We start from the raw sequence: 17,104 nt of genomic DNA, 5'->3' as shown, positions 1-17,104 counted from the left end.
TCCCATTGCAAGAAAGATCAATCTAGTAGGCCAAACCAAACTGATAATTCGAAGAGACTTGCAAAGATAACCAATCATACATAAAAGAATTGAGAGAAGATTCAAATATTGTTCGTAGATAAACTTGATCATAAACCCACAATTCATCGATCTCAACAAACACACCGCAAAAAGAAGAAGATTACATCGAATAGATCTCCATAAGAGAGGGGGAGAACTTTGTATTAAGATCTAAAAAGAGAGAAGAAGCCATCTAGATAATAACTATGGACCTATAGGTCTGAAGTAAACTACTCACACTTCATTGGAGAGGCTATGGTGTTGATGTAGAAGCCCTTCGTGATCGATACCCCTCCGGCGGAGCTCCGGAAAAGTCCCCAAGATGGGATCTCGTGGATACAGAAAGTTACGGCGGTGGAATTAGGGTTTTGGCTCCGTATCTGGTAGTTTGGGGGTACGTAGGTATATATAGGAGGAAGGAGTACGTCGGTGGAGCAACATGGGCCCCACGAGGGTGGAGGGCGCGCTTGGGGGGGTAGGCACGCCCCCCTACCTCGTGCCTTCCTGGTTGATTGCTTGACGTAGGATCCAAGTCCTCTGGATCATGTTCGTTCCGAAAATCACGTTCCCGAAGGTTTCATTCTGTTTGGACTCCGTTTGATATTCTTTTTCTGTGAAACCCTAAAATAGGCAAAAAAACAGCAATTCTGGGCTGGGCCTCCGGTTAATAGGTTAGTCCCAAAAATAATATAAAAGAGCCCAATAATGTCCAAAACAGGATATAATATAACATGGAACAATCAAAATTATAGATACGTTGGAGACGTATCAAGCATCCCCAAGCTTAATTCCCGCTCTTCCTCGAGTAGGTAAATGATAAAACAGAATTTTTGATGTGGAATGCTACTTGGCATAATTTCAATGTAATTCTCTTAATTGTGGTATGAATATTCAGATCTGAAAGATTCAAGAGAAAAGTTCAATATTGACATAGAAATAATAATACTTCAAGCATACTAACTAAGCAATTTTGTCTCTTCAAAATAACATGGCCAAAGAAAGTTATCCCTACAAAATCATATAGTCTGGCTATGCTCCATCTTCACCACACAAAGTATTTAAATCATGCATAACCCCGATGACAAGCCAAGCAATTGTTTCATACTTTTGGTGTTCTCAAACTTTTCCAATCTTCACGCAATACATGAGCGTGAGCCATGTACATAGCACTATAGGTGGAATAGAATGGTGATTGTGGAGAAGACTAAAAAAGGGGGAAGATAGTCTCACATCAACTAGGCGTAGCAACGGGCTATGGAGTTTCCCATTAATAGATATCAATGTGAGTGAGTAGGGATTGCCATGCAACGGATGCACTAGAGCTATAAGTATATGAAAGCTCAACAAAAGAAACTAAGTGGGTGTGAATCCAACTTGCTTGCTCACGAAGACCTAGGGCATTTTGAGGAAGACCATCATTGGAATATACAAGCCATGTTCTATAATGAAAAATTCCCACTAGTATATGAAAGTGATAACATAGGAGACTCTCTATCATGAAGATCATGGTGCTACTTTGAAGCACAAGTGTGGTTAAAGGATAGTAGCATTGCCCCTTTTTATTTATTTATTCTCTCTTTTATTGGGGCCTTTTTTGGCCTTTCTCTTTTTTTATTGGGACAATACTCTATGAATGATGATCATCACACTTCTATTTATTTACAACTCAATGATTACAACTTGATACTAGAACAAAGTATAACTCTATATGAATGCCTCCGGCGGTATACCGGGATAGCAATGATGCATGAGTGACTTATATGAGAGAATTATGAACGGTGGCTTTACCACAACTAAAATGTCAACTACATGATCATGCAAAGCAATATGACAATGATGGATTGTGTCATAGTAAACGGAATGGTGGAAAGTTGCATGGCAATACATCTCGGAATGGCTATGGAAATGCCATGATAGGTAGGTATGGTGGCTGTTTTGAGGAAGGTATATGATGGGTGTATGATACCGGCGAAAGGTGCGCGGTATTAGAGAGGCTAGCAATGGTGGAAGGGTGAGAGTGCATATAATCCATGGACTCAACATTAGTCATAAAGAACTCACATACTTATTGCAAAAAACTATTAGTTATCGAAGCAAAGTACTACACGCATGCTCCTAGGGGGATAGATTGGTAGGAAAAGACCATCGCTCGTCCCCGACCGCCACTCATAAGGAGGACAATCAATAAATACATCATGCTCCGACTTCTTAACATAATGGTTCACCATACGTGCATGCTACGGGAATCACAGACTTCAACACAAGCATTTCTCAAATTCACAACTAGTCAACTAGCACGACTCTAATATCACCATCTCCATATCTCAAAACAATTATCAAGTTTCAAACTTCTCATAGTATTCAACACACTCATAAGAAAAGGTTTATTATTAATCTTGAATGCCTAACATAATTAAAGCAATTTACCATGCTGTTTTGTAGGAATCTCAAAATAATCTAAGTGAAGCATGAGAGAACATACAACTTTCAAGAGAATAATATTTCCATAAATCTAATTTGCTGACACGTTTTGACAGCATGACATCACGCCACGGCCCGGTCATTACTCGAACCATTTTTCTTAACCAGCTCCGCACATAACGTGAGGCGGTTTTCTTGACACGTCTTGTCAATGCAAAGATCGTGCTCCCTTATCACGGGATTCTCATCAATACAAACGTGGGTATCCCAACCGTGCCTGTTGGTATGACTCCTAGATCTTAGGTAAGTCTCAAACGGCCACGAGGAGGACGCCTGATATTCACCCTCTTTATAAAGGGGACAAGGCTTTTTCTTTTTTCCCTCCCATGCTCAATCGAATTCTTCCCCCGCCTCGAGTTCTAACACCAAAAGCTCAGGTCAGGTGCTTCAGACCTTCAACTATGTCTGGATCAAACCTTCAAGGTTGGTGGATGCCTTCCTCCGTCACAGAGGAGGACATCAAGAAGTTGAGAGAGGCCAGATAACTGACCGCCGAAATTTCGCATAGGCTGCCCGCCCGAGGGCAGGTCGTCCCTACTCCCGAACCCAACGAGAGCGTTGTGTTCATCTCCCATTTCCTCCGAGGACTAGGCCTTGCTCTAGATCCCTTTGTTAGGGGTCTTATGTTCTATTACGGGCTGGATTTTCATGATCCGGCCCCGGATTCCCTTCTTCACATCTCGTCATTTATTATCGTATGTGAGGCCTTCCTCCGCATTACCCCTCACTTCGGCCTGTGGCTCAAGACCTTCGATGTGAAGCCGAAGATGATCGAGGGGCAGCACGCAGCGTGCGGAGGTGCTTTAATAAGAAAAATCGCTGATGCTCCATGGCCAAAGGGTTCCTTCCCAGAGGTGTCCGGATTGTGGCAGCGGGAGTGGTTTTACGTCATAGCTCCCCGAAGTGCCAAGTGGGTAGCTGCCCCCACCTTTCGCTCACCCCCCCACCGCAACTGATGTCATGGATCAGCAGGGGGCTGAGTTGGGGTCCAGCCAAGGACGTGCCAATACTGCAAAGCCGTATCCGAGATCTCTTTGAGAGAGATTTCAGTCTGGTTATGGTAATGCAAGTTATGCTAGTTCGTGGAGTCCAGCCTTGAAAACGCCGGCCCCTCCGCATGTTGGAATTCAACCCGGAAGGAACGCATGCTATCCAGCATTTCCTTGGCATGACGCACGAAGAAATGTACTAATCGTTCTTCGGACCCCAAATAGAGTGTCTGGACACCACCGAGGACGTGGGCCTGAGCTGCAACCGCCCCGCTGCCCAAGTAAGCAATCCCATGCCGAACCTGCTGTCCTTTTATTTATCATGGCATCATTCTAAAGAGCCGCCTTTTGACCAGGACTGGATAACAAAAGCGATGATGATCAGGTGTTCGGCCCCCCTTCCTGAGGGCTTGGACAATCCAGTGCTGGACAAGATGCTCAAGTCGGCGCCTTATCCAGTGTCCTCAAAGGAAGATGATGGGGGGAATAAAGAGGGTGAAAGCGGGCCTCACTCGCTACTTAATCCAGCCGGGGGAATGAGAACCTCCGCGAGGGAGGACAATCAAAGGGAAGAATCTGACATTCTCTATCCCCGGGGAAGCAACACTACAACAAGACCCCCGCTATAGCAACGCTTCTTTCCGTATCTAAAAGCCCATATGCGCATTGCTAGTGTCTTTACCAACGGTTTGAGATGCGTAGCCTTATCCAGTGTTGCTAGCGCATAATGCAACACTTATATTGCCATTGGTAAATGGAACCATTGCAAGACTACAACAGATAAAACGGTCTTCTACAACAGTTTTATATGTTGGTGGTTCATGTAGAAGAATCAAAATCCCATTACTTGGCAACGAAGAATTTCCAATGCTTCAAGTGTTGGCACGAATATAGTGTTATTATTATTATTATTATTATTATTATTATTATTATTATTATTATTATTATATCTAATCGACACTCCATGTAATTGTGTATTTCAAGTGAATGAAAAACAAGAGAATATACTGACAAGAGGAAGAAATCATATATCATATATGAGATAAAATTGTTGGATTACAATAGTGGATATTACAAGAGGAACATCATCCAAATGTGAAGCATAATCTAACTATTTTCTTGACAGTGAAATTTAACTGAAAGAATCCATCAACACCCCTACAACTAACTAAAACTTGATCGAGGAACAACATCCAACAGGAACGTCATCCCCACAACATAACTAAAACTGGAAGCATCCATCATTGTCACCATCATGAAGCAGAACATCAACATCATCATTGCAGTACACTTGCCAGGCACCCATATACTCATCCATTTATCTTTTGAATCTACAAACAAGAAAACAAAATGAACTGTTAACAAACAATGCATTGACATGATGCAAGTAATAACAGAGGCAAGATATTAGTCACGTACAAAGGTTGAGGGCCATGCAATCTTTGTTTTTTCTGCATTACCGAGAGTATTGTAGTTTTTGTGACTCCGCACCTAATTTTCAGTTTTCACAAGTGCCATATGCACTGCCCAGAATTCATTCCTAATTTCAGCACCATCAAGTTTAAATTTAGGATCACAACTTACAGTTGTTGCAAGAGCTACATCCCTGTTATGGTTTTTCAGGCTCTTCAAGAATACTTTAGTTCCTGGCTGTTAGAGAAAATCAAAGTAACCATATAAAAAAATAGAAACAAAACAGAGGAACATATGAAATGAATGAGCACTCTTGCAGGTAATTCACTAGCACCCAACCAGCTCAACGAACCACTTTGAGCACTCTTACTGCTTGCATTAGCACCTTTTGTTGTTTTTTTGGTCTGGACAACAGTCTGATAGCAAAGAAGAAGTTATAAACAAATAAACAAGACATCATTATAGTTTGAACAGAAATGTGTATGTGATTATGAAAAGATACCAGTTTGTTTGTAGTAGAAGTTTTTTCTCCCTGTTGACATTCTCAAGCAAAGTTTCTTTGTTCTGAACAACATTCTGATAGCAAGACGGCCAGTAGATACATAACCATCAAAGCAATGTATTTTGACCATATTGTATATGGTAACGGAAATATGCCTTATGTGCAGCAGAATTTATTTCCCCTTGCTGAGCACTAAAATTATGATCAGAAGTTTCTTGGTTCTAAACACATAAAGATGGGAGCACTATAGTTTGATCATTATTTTGTATATAGGACTATGATGATACCTTGTGTGCAGCAGAACATTTTTCTAGCTGCCGTGCACTACCATCATTATGAACCATAGTTTCTTTGTTCTAGGATAAAATGATACACATCAAGTTTTGGGTATTGTATATGCAATTGCAAAAAGTGCAAGCACAACAACTTAAAGATCACTAATGACAAGTTCTAAAGAGTATTTAAGTAGACAAACCTTATTTGAAATAGAACTCTTATTTGATGCTTGCAAATCTGCATCGTTTGATCCACTTGGCTTGTTCTGTAAATTATTTGATCATTTTCTAACAAGTTGGAGTCCATCAACTGGAGGAGCAAGAACTCTCTACAGATAGAATGACATAAATATTAATTGAGAAATAATTTCTAGAGATAAATTTGAGGAATTTTATTGTGTACTTTGACAAGATACAAACTTTTCTATTTGAGTTGTGCCCATCAACCGAAGGTTCAAGCCAAATTGTAGCCATTTGATCCAAAAATTCCTATGATATGAATACAGAAAGGTTAGTCCAAACAATAAATGAACCTTACAGTTGTTAGAAATTTACCTGATTTGGTTGTCTTTCCATTCTTCTCATCTTCTCCTCTAGTTCCATAATTTCATGTACAAAACAATTACAACATAAATATGGCGAGTGCAATGTAAGGCAACATAGAACAAGCTAGTAAAGGATATTCAATGGATTAAATTTTACCTTCACTTGATCTAGTATAGCCTTTACATTTTTTTTAGTTTTGAGCAATCTCCAATCCTTGTAGCTCAAGCAATACAATGACCCATTCCTTGCAACTGAGCCAAGAAAGTCCCCAAGATGTTTAGCCTCTTTTCCAATTGGCTGGTCTATGTCATTGCAGCGAACCATTATCCTTTTCCCTTTTGGAAGGTTCCAAATATATTTCAGCTTCCTCTTCTTACGCTCTTTTGTTTCTCATTTTCAGCTGAATATATAGAACCATGGATTATATGTTATGATGAAGAATAATCAAATATTACAAATGATAAGTAATGAGCAACAAACTTACAATCTTCATTTTCATCGGCATCATCACAATCTGTGAAGCCTTCTTCATCATTAGTAGCTCTTCCATGGACATCAGATGATTCGACATCTTTTTCAGCAGAATTATGATGTTCGATCGATTCTTCCATCATATATTCTTCCTTGGATTCAACAACATTAATTCTTCTCCGTGACATATCTGCTGCAACATTAAAATGACCAAAAGTTTAAATATTTTTTTGCAAAAGACAATATTTTGTGGTCCTACTCGACCTTATGACAGTCATCCCAACAGATGTGAAGAAGATTAGTTCAGATTTCAGCTCAAACAATCATATTTTCAAGTAATTACTACCCCTGCAATCAACAAAATAAATCTGACCACATTGTACTTGATGTGGTATGGTGCTTAACTTGGTGTTTGCTGGGGGGAGGGGAGCACACATGTTCAGGTATAACACTATCCATAGATAGTAAGAGGATGACAAGGTCAAGGACACCCATGTTCATTTTCTTTTCTGTTAAGGAGGTTTGGTTCATGCACAACCAATATAGCGTTGATGCTATGTTATTCTCAAGTCACTAACATTTATTTTTAGAACAAGTGCGTTGTTCTGCAGACTGGACTGTTAGTTGTGCTACTGCACATCATGTTCTGATATTCATAAAAAAATTAACATTCAGATTATTGGGCATTGCAGATCATGTTCTGATACTCATAAGAACTAACCCAACTATATATATATACTACCCAACAAGAACATGATAGTCAGAATTTGAGTTCCATAAAAAAAGTCTATGAAGAGATTGAACTCACCAAGGTAGTAATGGTGCAGAACTAGATTGAAATACTGCACGTCCGCACCTAACGCCCCAGCAGTTACCAGAAGCAATCCACTCTATCTGAAGGCTCCCCAAAATTCTAAACCAATAACAGAGGACAAATATCAAACACTTGGTGTGCACTACCAAATTCAATCAAGAGAAGAGTAATTAGAAAGCATAGAAGGGACAGATCTGAACCGAGAAGAGGGGAGGAGGCAAAATATTCAAGTCATACTAGTATTTACCTTCTGTTTCTATGAATCGGGTGTGGGGATTGATCTGCTTGTCGTCCCAGTTCCTGAACAAGGTACGCCTCTTGTGCCCTTAACCTCAATGGTGGAATTGGCGGGGCGAGCTATGAGACTCAGGAAGGAGGACATGCCACGATCGATCTGCTCAAGAAGGAATCCTTCGTACAAGAGGAGGAACCGAGGAAGGGAACTGCGTTGATATGGGGGAGGGGAGGAGGAGGTTTCCGATTTTGGTGGCGTAGTTACCTCCTCGTGAGAGCTCATGAAGCGCGCGTACTTATTTTCTTTTGACTAGAATTAGTGGCTCTTGGCGGGAGAGAATAGAGGGAAAGGGAAAATTTGGTGCAAAAAAACAAGCAACTAATACAAATTTGAAGCGAAATAAATTATAATATTTTTTATTATCATCCGGCCCTTGACAGACACTTGTACATATATTTGTGCCAAACACAACATGCTTCTTCTATGTTTGTACAAATTCAATGCAAAATGGATGAACTGATAATGTTTTGTATTACTCAAAACGGGCTGATTGGCCAACCTGGTGTAGCCGCTCAGCTTCCTCCCCCGTCGCCCACAGGCCAGCGTCGGCCATGAACGCCGCCCTGTTCCACCCGCTCCTCCACTTGAGGCGGCGAATAGGCCTCCGCCAGCACAGCGTTTATGAGGACCTAGTCCGAGGAGACGCCCGGCATCCCGAAGACGACACGGTGTTGTGTGTTGCGCCGGTCAACTGACTCTTCCGCCATCAGGACACTGCAGCGGCGTTCTCGTCCCATGCGGCAACCTCGTCAAGGAGGGGCGGCTGATGATGCTCTCCATCATCCGAGGAGAGCAAGACCTTCCTCCTTCAATGACACAGAGGAGGACGATCGGCCAAAAGACCGCGCGCGACGGACAATCCCCCTCCCCCCTCATAGTCGTAATGGGCGATGCATCGCGGAAGTCGTGGCCAGAGTGGAAACTAACAAGATTGCTCAAGCAAGGCGGTGGACCTTTGTGCCGTTGTTGAGGTAGACGTGAACGTAGGGTGGTGTAGCCGTGGTCGATGTCGAGTCGGGTGGCCGGGGTCTAGGAAGTTGCCGTGGAGCCGCGGGCGCAAGGAGGCGCCGGGTTAGTCATGGGCGCAGTGGTGCGAAGAACGTTGTGGTTGATGTCGAGTCATGATGGCCAGTGTCGAAGTAGTGGTGTCGATGTAGCGGGTCGGGGCAGCTGACGGGAGAACCTCGGGGCGGCAACACAGCAGTACAAAGGAACGACACGATGACAACCTGTGGCTCGATCGGCCGTAGGCGCATGCTCGAGACGTGCTTTAATGCGGGAGCGGCAATCAATAAGCCTACTCCAGCCACGGTGCCGCGTTGAAGTGGCACTGCCCTTCCGTCATGTTTGGTTGCTCTGACCGCCATCAAAGCCGTCAAGTCAAGTCTTCCCTGGAGTGGCTGATCGACATCCAGGTGCAGTTTTGAGAGCAGTTCGCACGGGAGAAGGGTTTGGTGGGACCACATATATTAGCACGAGTCCAGACGCCCACAAACCTCCCCTAGGTTTGGTGCCGATTTGAGGAAATTTGTATGTACTTAGAGCATGTTCGGTAATCCTCCGGCTTCACCAAATCCCGCGCTCTGGCTCCTCCGAGCGAACTCCCACTCCTGGACATGTGCATGCATGTCGTGGGCGCGGCCAGAGTGGGCTGGGCCGAGTGGGGCGGGACGTGGGTTCGTGCCCTGGTATAAAGCCCTCTCTGTGTGCATTGTAACTGTGTATGGTGTTGAGTTTGTGCTCAGGAAAAGGCCATTGTTGTGGCGGCGTTCGTGCGCCGGAAAAGCTCGCTGTGTCTACCGTGTGCTCCTTGTTCCTCCTGGATGAGACTTGCCTGCTCCTTGCGCGTGCGCCCATCCGTGCTCCCGCGTATGTGGCTTGATTTGATTGGAACAAAATAAGGCCCGGCCCCACCCCCTTAAAATCAGGGGGGAGATGATTAGATTAGAAAGAAAAAAGGGAAAAAGACAGTTGTAGGATGAAGTAGGAGCACGGATGGAAGCATGGGGAGGGAGCAGGCAAGCCGAATCCGTTCCTCCTCCTTCTCAGTTTTGGCGGAGATATAGAGGTGATCACAGAGAAGAGAAGAGAGGGCGTGCATAGGCGAGCTAGGGCTTTGACGGAGCCAACACTGAGATTATCCATTGTTAGGACAATCTTAAAATTTCACATTTATGTAACTATATGCTTCTTATTTCTCTTTCTTTTTCTTTCTCATCCATTGTTAGAACCAAAAACATTATGCAGCTCACAATTTATAGAAAATTGCAACTCATGATGTATTGGAAAGAAGACAACCAACACCAATGTATTGATCGAGTTCGTGGAACTAGCATATTTAACACTTCTATGTTGTTCGTGGAACCAACATATTTGGGATCAAGTATTGACACTTTAGGCCTATCACACCTACAAATCTTCTTGTCTGAATTATAAAGTACATAAACATCAAAGAAAAAATAGCAATAACACTAATGAATTCCTCACTCCAACTAGGCTCCACATATTCAGATAGGTGTCTTTTTCATTACCATCGAACCTGCATTCAGAAGCGATAGTGGTAAGTTTCATGTCCAGATTGACATAAGTTCAACAATGATACTAAGAATGTAAATAACAGAATCACATTAGAACCTGACTACCATGCAGCTTGGTTTGTAACTTGAAATCACAATTAACAACATGGCAGTATCTCTTTCGTACTAGTGGTCCATTCCTACGCACAGCATGCTGCACACTAGTTAAACATGATACTGATTCCTATTCTTCGTAGTTAGCCACGGACAGTTAATCGCATCCGCAAGTTCCTAGGTCAGCGGTCAGAAGGCCGTACAGAACCGCACACACTTATTGATCCGGTCATGTAGCTCCTTAGGTGTAGGCTAGCTAAGTTAGATTCAGTTGCGTAAGGGTCAAAACTACGGTAAAACAGTACCAGCCAAACATATCAGTAGTTTCATGAAAACTGAGAAAATTGATGTTTTCAGAAACTATAGTATTATTTTTATGAAGAAACCAGGAAAATTTTAGAATTCAAAATTGGATTGAACACAACAATTTAGAGAACAAAGGGACGCATTCAAACTACTTCCAACTGATTACTCTCAGTCAATGAATCTAGTAGATCTGCACTAACTTTCATCACCATCAAAGAAAAATGCCGTGCCTAGCAACATGTCGAGTGGGCACTGTAATATGAGCCGCACCAGAGGCTGAAGCAAGGCCAAATTCATCCGACTAAACAAAAAACCTGAAGATACACTAGCTGGGGAAAGCAGAACTATCCTAGGACGGCCAATCTGAGATGCCTGTACTTCATGATTCTTTTGGAGATGTAGCCGTGGCTGTGTGCACTCTCAGGAACCACAACCACCTATCCGACAGCAATGCAGGGCACCCATTCAGGGATCAGGGTGAGCAAGAACACCTCAATCAGCTGCGCTATGATCTGCATGTTCCCTTGGGGCAATCCAAAAGTGTCGACCATTTACAGAGCCACAGAAAGGCTGGTATCTTGGTCCACATCGAACGGGAACTCGGCATTCTTAAAACAACCACTGGGATCAGGAAATCTTAGCGATAAATTAACATGGTCGGTCACATGCATATCGCCTTTCAATGAGAATTCACCCTTCCATAGCATGAACCTGGCAGACTGCCGCCCATCTTCATTGCCAATACCGAAGTTTAGGAATACTGCGGTATTTTAAAAACTACACTACTAAACTAGGCATTACTGCATATAAGTTTCATAATGTAATTTCGTCCAAAGCATGGAGATTCAGAGATCAGGGGACGCCGGGATGTGGTACCTCTCTGAGCTGAGCAAGGGATGGGGATTGGGGAGGACCGAAGGATCAGCGGCTGAGGAAGCGGCCGCGGAGCGCACTGGAAGTGGGCGGCTCCGGCAGTCCAGTCAGCAGGGCGCGGTGGTGCGCCTGCGTGACTGCGCGGACAGTAGTCGGCCGGGCGCCAAGCGAGGCAGGCAGCGGCAGGTCGCGGATGTCAGCCTTCAGGCCGGTCAGGGACTTGGGGTCAAAGGGCAGTCTACCAGTGGTTCCGGGCGGCCGGGCAGGGACGGTGAGGTAGGCGGCTCGGCTGGCTTCCAGGCGGCGGATCGAGTATTTCCGAGACTGGAGAAACAGGGTTGACCGACCGTGCGTGGCTGCCTTCGCTTCGGCACGACACGACGAGCAGGGTAGGCTGTTACTGGGCTTATTTTTTTTCTTCAAGCCCATCTCTTATATTACGTGTGTGTGGTATATAGGCTGGGCCAAACTTCCAGGGTGGAGCGTGGCCCACCCTGTGCCTCCTCCAGTGATCTGGATTGGAGAATAAATGGAAGCGACTACGCAAATTTTGGTTTTTGTGCAAACGGATTTTCGTGCCACACTCCTTATGTGTACCGACGTCTAATTAGTTTTTTAATTTTTAATTATATATATTTGCAATCTTATAACAGATATAATTTGCAACACATACATGACAACGTATAAGATCTGTTGCAAACTATGTAGGACACTATGGTCACATACAACAAGTTGACAACGCATATGCTGCAACGCTTATATGCGTATCTCTTGTGAATTTTTGCAACTTATAATCAAAACGTTGTAGAATATGTGTTGCTTTATAGGGGGTATCCTTGTAGTGCAAGAGGACTACCTCTGAAGATCCGGAAACTAAGGTTTCCAAACGGGAGAAGAAATCTTCTTCAGAGGGTCCTGCCTCGGAGGGTATTCTTGCCGCACAATGTCCGCGCGGGGATCAGCCCTCTACCAAGCTATAAGTAATCAAAAAGTACTTAATAGGGGAAAAATCCTACCTTACTCCCGAAGATAATAACCAGTGCTTATAAATTGTAGTCCGGATCGTAGCCCGTCTCGACAGAGTTCGTCTTCGGGGGATCTTCTTCCGGAGATGATGGAGAGCGAAACGCCTCTCCCCGACACCCTACCTCATGAAGCGGGCGACCTTGAAGTGTCGTCATGAAGGGTATCTCCGGATCCACTAAGGCCAGAGGATAACACTTTGGCTACCCGGAATCCCCAGTATCCGGCTCCTAAGGAGGGCAACAGCAAGGGTCCGTACAGTGTGCGGTCGGACGCGCTGAAGGATCTTCTGGGGCAAGCAGCCGTCTTGGAAGCACGTCGTACGCTAATGGGTACGGTAATTGAAAGGATTTCATCCGCTGAAAGCGGTTTGCATGAAGCATTTATAATTCTGCTGAAAGGCTTCGAGGTACGTGAAATAATGTATGTTTTTAACAGTACCGCATACGTTAGGTATGCCCTATGCAGGTAGTAGCCCCTGAGACTCTGGTTGTCGTCGAAAACGGCGGCAAATAGAGGATCATAGTCCCAAGTAACAACCAGACCGCCTTTATGTGTAGGTGGTTGAAGCTCCGGTAGCTAGTCGGACTGATGGGTTTGTCGAGCTAAAGCGGCAACTTGATGCGGCAGATGCCGACATCGTGCTTGTCAACAAGCGGCTTGACGAGGCACAGGGTGAGTGATTTCTCTGGTGATCGTCACATAATAAGAGTAGCATGATGCCAGTATCTTTAATATGTTGTGACTGCAGATGGAGCTGCCACCGTGAAGACCCTTCGGGCGGAGCTTGCCCGAGCCAAGGAGCAAGCAAGGAGTAGCAATGTGGCCGCTCTAAAGGCGGCCAAAGAGTTAAGGGCCGAACAGGCCGCGCATTGCGAGAGCAAGGAAAAAATAGCCAAGATGGCTGTAGAGTTAAAAGATGCCGCTGACCGTTACCAGCTTCTTGAAGAAGAAAACCGGGCGAAGGCGACGGACCTAGAGAAGGCCATGGTGGCTGCCAAGGAAGCCCGCTCCAAAATTAGAGCGACAAAGGAGGAGCTAAATCAAGCTGCAGATATCATGTCTGGGAAGCCCTTGTTGCGAACTAAGTTCGGAGATCTGAAGTATGCTCCTATGGACTGGCTATGGAGTTCTGTGGACGCGTGCATGGATTTGGCTGCAAGTGCTGCTGATGCGGCTGAGTACTTCAAGGATCAGAAAGGTCCCGAAGTGGAAAAGCTATTCTGGTCACAGTTTCACGCTCTAGTCCGTCCGTTGCTGTTGAATGAGCGATTAGCCGAGTGGGCCGAGCTCCATAGGTTGTCCGGACTTGCCATGAGGTCCATTGTGGATCACCTGTGGCCGGGAGGGCCAAGGCCGAATAGCTACTTTAGCTTAGTGCAACAATTCCTTGGTGCTGTGCCACGCATCAATGCTGTAAAGAGATCGGCGTGCATAGAGGGTGCGCGGATGGCCCTTGCCTGTGTCAAGACATACTGGCGGAGATGGAGGCCACCACTGTTGCGACACAGGGTTCGACCGTAGGCCGAGTGGCTGCAGGGCACTACTTTGAAGAAGTTCTTGAAGGCGCTCGTTCGATAGAGGCTCAGTGCTCGAAGAATATTATGTTCTAGTGACATATATTCCCATTGTACAAACAATGTTTTACTGAATTATCAAGGCTGTATTTATACTTTTGCCCGAAAGTACTATGATGCCTCCTGTGCGGCCGTTTATGTATACATGTATATAACCTGAAAGTTTGCAGTCGTCGGCTTCCGCCCCCACGCATATAATGCGGGGTTGTTCGCAAAAAATACATATCCACTTGATCAAACATCTTGGTCTGTTAAGGAGGTGATAGCGTAGCGAACAAGGCAATTGGACTATATTGCTTTAAAACTTTCACTTAGCCATAGGAGTTTGACAGTGGGGCTACTATATAGCCCCTGGTACTTCTGCGCTCGTCCGAATACGGGGCGCGTACGTACATGACCGGGAAACAGCCCTTCGTTAAAGAGGAGGAATCCCGAAGATTCCGATGAGTCATCGAGTGGTTGACCAGTCTCTCGCTATATCATAACAGTCAGTTTTCGACTTTCTCTATTGAGGTGCTCATCCGGATGAACCAGGGCACAATCGTAGTAGTTCTTCCAGTGCTACCTTAGCCGATATAACGGAACGTAAGGTACCAAAACGTGGGAGCCAGGCAAACCCAACATTTGACCAAAGAACATGATTCGGAGTTGATGCATATAGGGCCAAACTCACGACGCCGAACACTCCCTAAGGTGTTCGGTCTTTATAACATATACCGGGCTAAACAATGCCCTTAATAAGAAACCCCATGTGTCCAGGTACGTGCAAAACCCTGGCATGGCCACATGCCAATAACGCTAGCATCCTTCTCATTTGTGTGGAGTATCCGGAGGATAAGAGCAACAAGAGACAGTAAAAAAGGTTTACGCAGGGTCTTAATCTAAAAAGAAACCTTTGGGCGGGTCCCTGCTGCACGTCTGCGCCTGTGTCTCCGTTGTGCCGTGTCCTGAACGGGTGTAGCACGATTGTCATCTGCAAAAGGAAAGAACTTAAGTGAAAGTTGCCGTGCCAAAAAGAAGAATTAGTTATTGTCAATGAACTATCAAAATTCAAGAGAAGCCAAGTTGAGCCGTGCTGGCCCTGATTACACGCGGGAAGCCCCTGGTATTGTTTATGAGGGTTTGATCACCAAACCAATCTCATGTATATATGATGGAATGCCAGATTCATTTGACCGTGTCTGTGGTCTTAACGACCTGCCATTTTTCTGGTCGGTGAGGCCGTCTAGTTTGTGGCTGCTAGAGCCGCCGTATCCTCTTCCGTACGCAGGAAACGTTCGGTATTTCCGCTGACTGAGATGATGCCACGTGGACCGGGCATCTTAAGCTTGAGAAAATCATAATGTGGTATTGCGTTAAAATGAGTGAAAGCCGTTCTTCCGAGTAGTGCTTGATAGCCACTTCGGAATGGGGCAACGTGAAAATTTAACCTTTCGCTTCGGAATTTATCGGGGGAACCGAATACCACCTCTAGTAGTAGGGAGCCCGTACAACGGGCCTCTTGGCCTGGTATTACTCCCTTAAAGGTAGTATTATTGTGGCTTATTTATGTCGGGTCTATCCTCATTTTGCGGACTGTGTCCTGATATATCAGATTTAGATCACTGCCGTCGTCCATGAGGACTCGTGTGAAATGGTACCCATTTATTATTGGGTCTAACACAAAGGCCGTCAGTCCTTCGTTCCGGATATTTGTCTCGTGATCCCTACGATCAAAAGTGATCGGGCAAGCCAACCAGGGGTTGAACCTAGGGGTGACGGGCTCTATGGTGTAAGTGCATCTAGTGCCCCTCAGTGATTTTGGTGTATTGAAGACTTATAGGTTAAGGGGCTAATGCGCTTGTGAGTGTACACAGGTCTATAAGTCTATGAGGAGTTTGATATTTACAGGAAAAGTTGACCCCTAAAAATAAATATCTTCGACTAAAGATTTTGATATTTCTGAAGACTTTCATGAAGACTTTGAAAGTGAAGAAATTGGTGTGTCCGTGAAGACTTGATATTCATGCGAGGAATATGAAGCTTGAAGACTTTTGTTTTCATAGTTTTGTTTTTTCTCTTTCTTGAGTCATAGGAAACACCATACTATTAAAGGGGGTCGAGGAAATACTAAGGAAAAATTTCCATGTGATGCTCAACTCAAAATCCTACACCTACCAATCCCTTCGAGTGAAGCCATTGGAAATCTCATACAGTTCAGTCAATTTCTTCAGTGACAGAGATGAAGTTCTTCTGGTCTCTGAGGAATTTTTCCTGACTGAGGAGTTAGGAATTCGCCAGTGCGGATTGCCTACACAGTGAGGAACATGATAGCCCTGAGGATTTTGCTACTCAAAATTCCGACCGTTGCAGTGCTATGCGCCAGCTGTCCCAAAATATCTATCCACCTAACGGTCATATCATTGAAGGGCATTTATGTCTTATCATGTCGGGCTGCTCCCTAGGCTATAAATAGCCGCCCCCTACAACCACTAGCTGGTTGGCTGCTCTGAGAGAAACTGGCACTTGTCATTTGAGAGCAACCCTGGTTGAGGAATAGTTATTCTTCACCCCCCTCTATTTTACCATCAATGCACCGTAATTTTACGTTCCGTAAGTTTTGTCTTATTTCCGAGGCAAAAAGGGACCGTAAGAAATATATAATCGCCGTAAAAAATATTTTATGTTATGTAAAATTACAAACATAAAAACATAGTCTAAAATACACATAAACTGCAAATTTTCTTGTCTTATGACCTATATTTTTATTTTCTTATGTCAAATTTTATGTAGTGAATCAATAGGAATGTAACTATTTGAATTTGAAATGTAATTTAATTATGAAATGATCGTAAGATTACCTCGGATGA

General features: G+C 44.3%; 3 long non-coding RNA genes across 5 annotated transcripts; all 3 read right to left on the bottom strand.

Annotated features, from left to right (window-relative positions):
• Positions 1–4,550: 4,550 nt before the first annotated feature.
• Positions 4,551–6,336, bottom strand: LOC123151687 (uncharacterized). Of its 2 annotated transcripts, XR_006475776.1 has the most exons (5): positions 6,276–6,336; positions 6,141–6,209; positions 5,446–6,049; positions 4,950–5,359; positions 4,551–4,861 (listed from the first exon to the last, which is right to left on the bottom strand). It is a non-coding gene; the product is annotated as an uncharacterized lncRNA (long non-coding RNA). The 2 variants fall into 2 exon arrangements; XR_006475775.1 differs by having other exon boundaries at positions 4,950–6,049.
• A 108-nt stretch (positions 6,337–6,444) lies between these two features.
• LOC123155034 (uncharacterized) lies at positions 6,445–8,082 on the bottom strand. 2 transcript variants are annotated; one of them, XR_006477170.1, is made up of 4 exons: positions 7,799–8,082; positions 7,594–7,650; positions 6,751–6,930; positions 6,445–6,666 (listed from the first exon to the last, which is right to left on the bottom strand). It is a non-coding gene; the product is annotated as an uncharacterized lncRNA (long non-coding RNA). The 2 variants fall into 2 exon arrangements; XR_006477169.1 differs by lacking the exon at positions 7,594–7,650.
• Positions 8,083–10,128: 2,046 nt separating this feature from the next.
• Positions 10,129–12,031, bottom strand: LOC123150732 (uncharacterized). Its single transcript, XR_006475322.1, has 2 exons — positions 11,659–12,031; positions 10,129–10,385 (listed from the first exon to the last, which is right to left on the bottom strand). It is a non-coding gene; the product is annotated as an uncharacterized lncRNA (long non-coding RNA).
• Between the last annotated feature and the right edge of the window lie 5,073 nt (positions 12,032–17,104).

This window comes from Triticum aestivum, chromosome 7A (genome assembly GCF_018294505.1).
Source record: "Triticum aestivum cultivar Chinese Spring chromosome 7A, IWGSC CS RefSeq v2.1, whole genome shotgun sequence".
Lineage (NCBI taxonomy): Eukaryota > Viridiplantae > Streptophyta > Magnoliopsida > Poales > Poaceae > Triticum > Triticum aestivum.
Note: the sequence above shows the minus strand (reverse complement) of the source record. Positions and strands in the feature narration are given on the sequence as shown.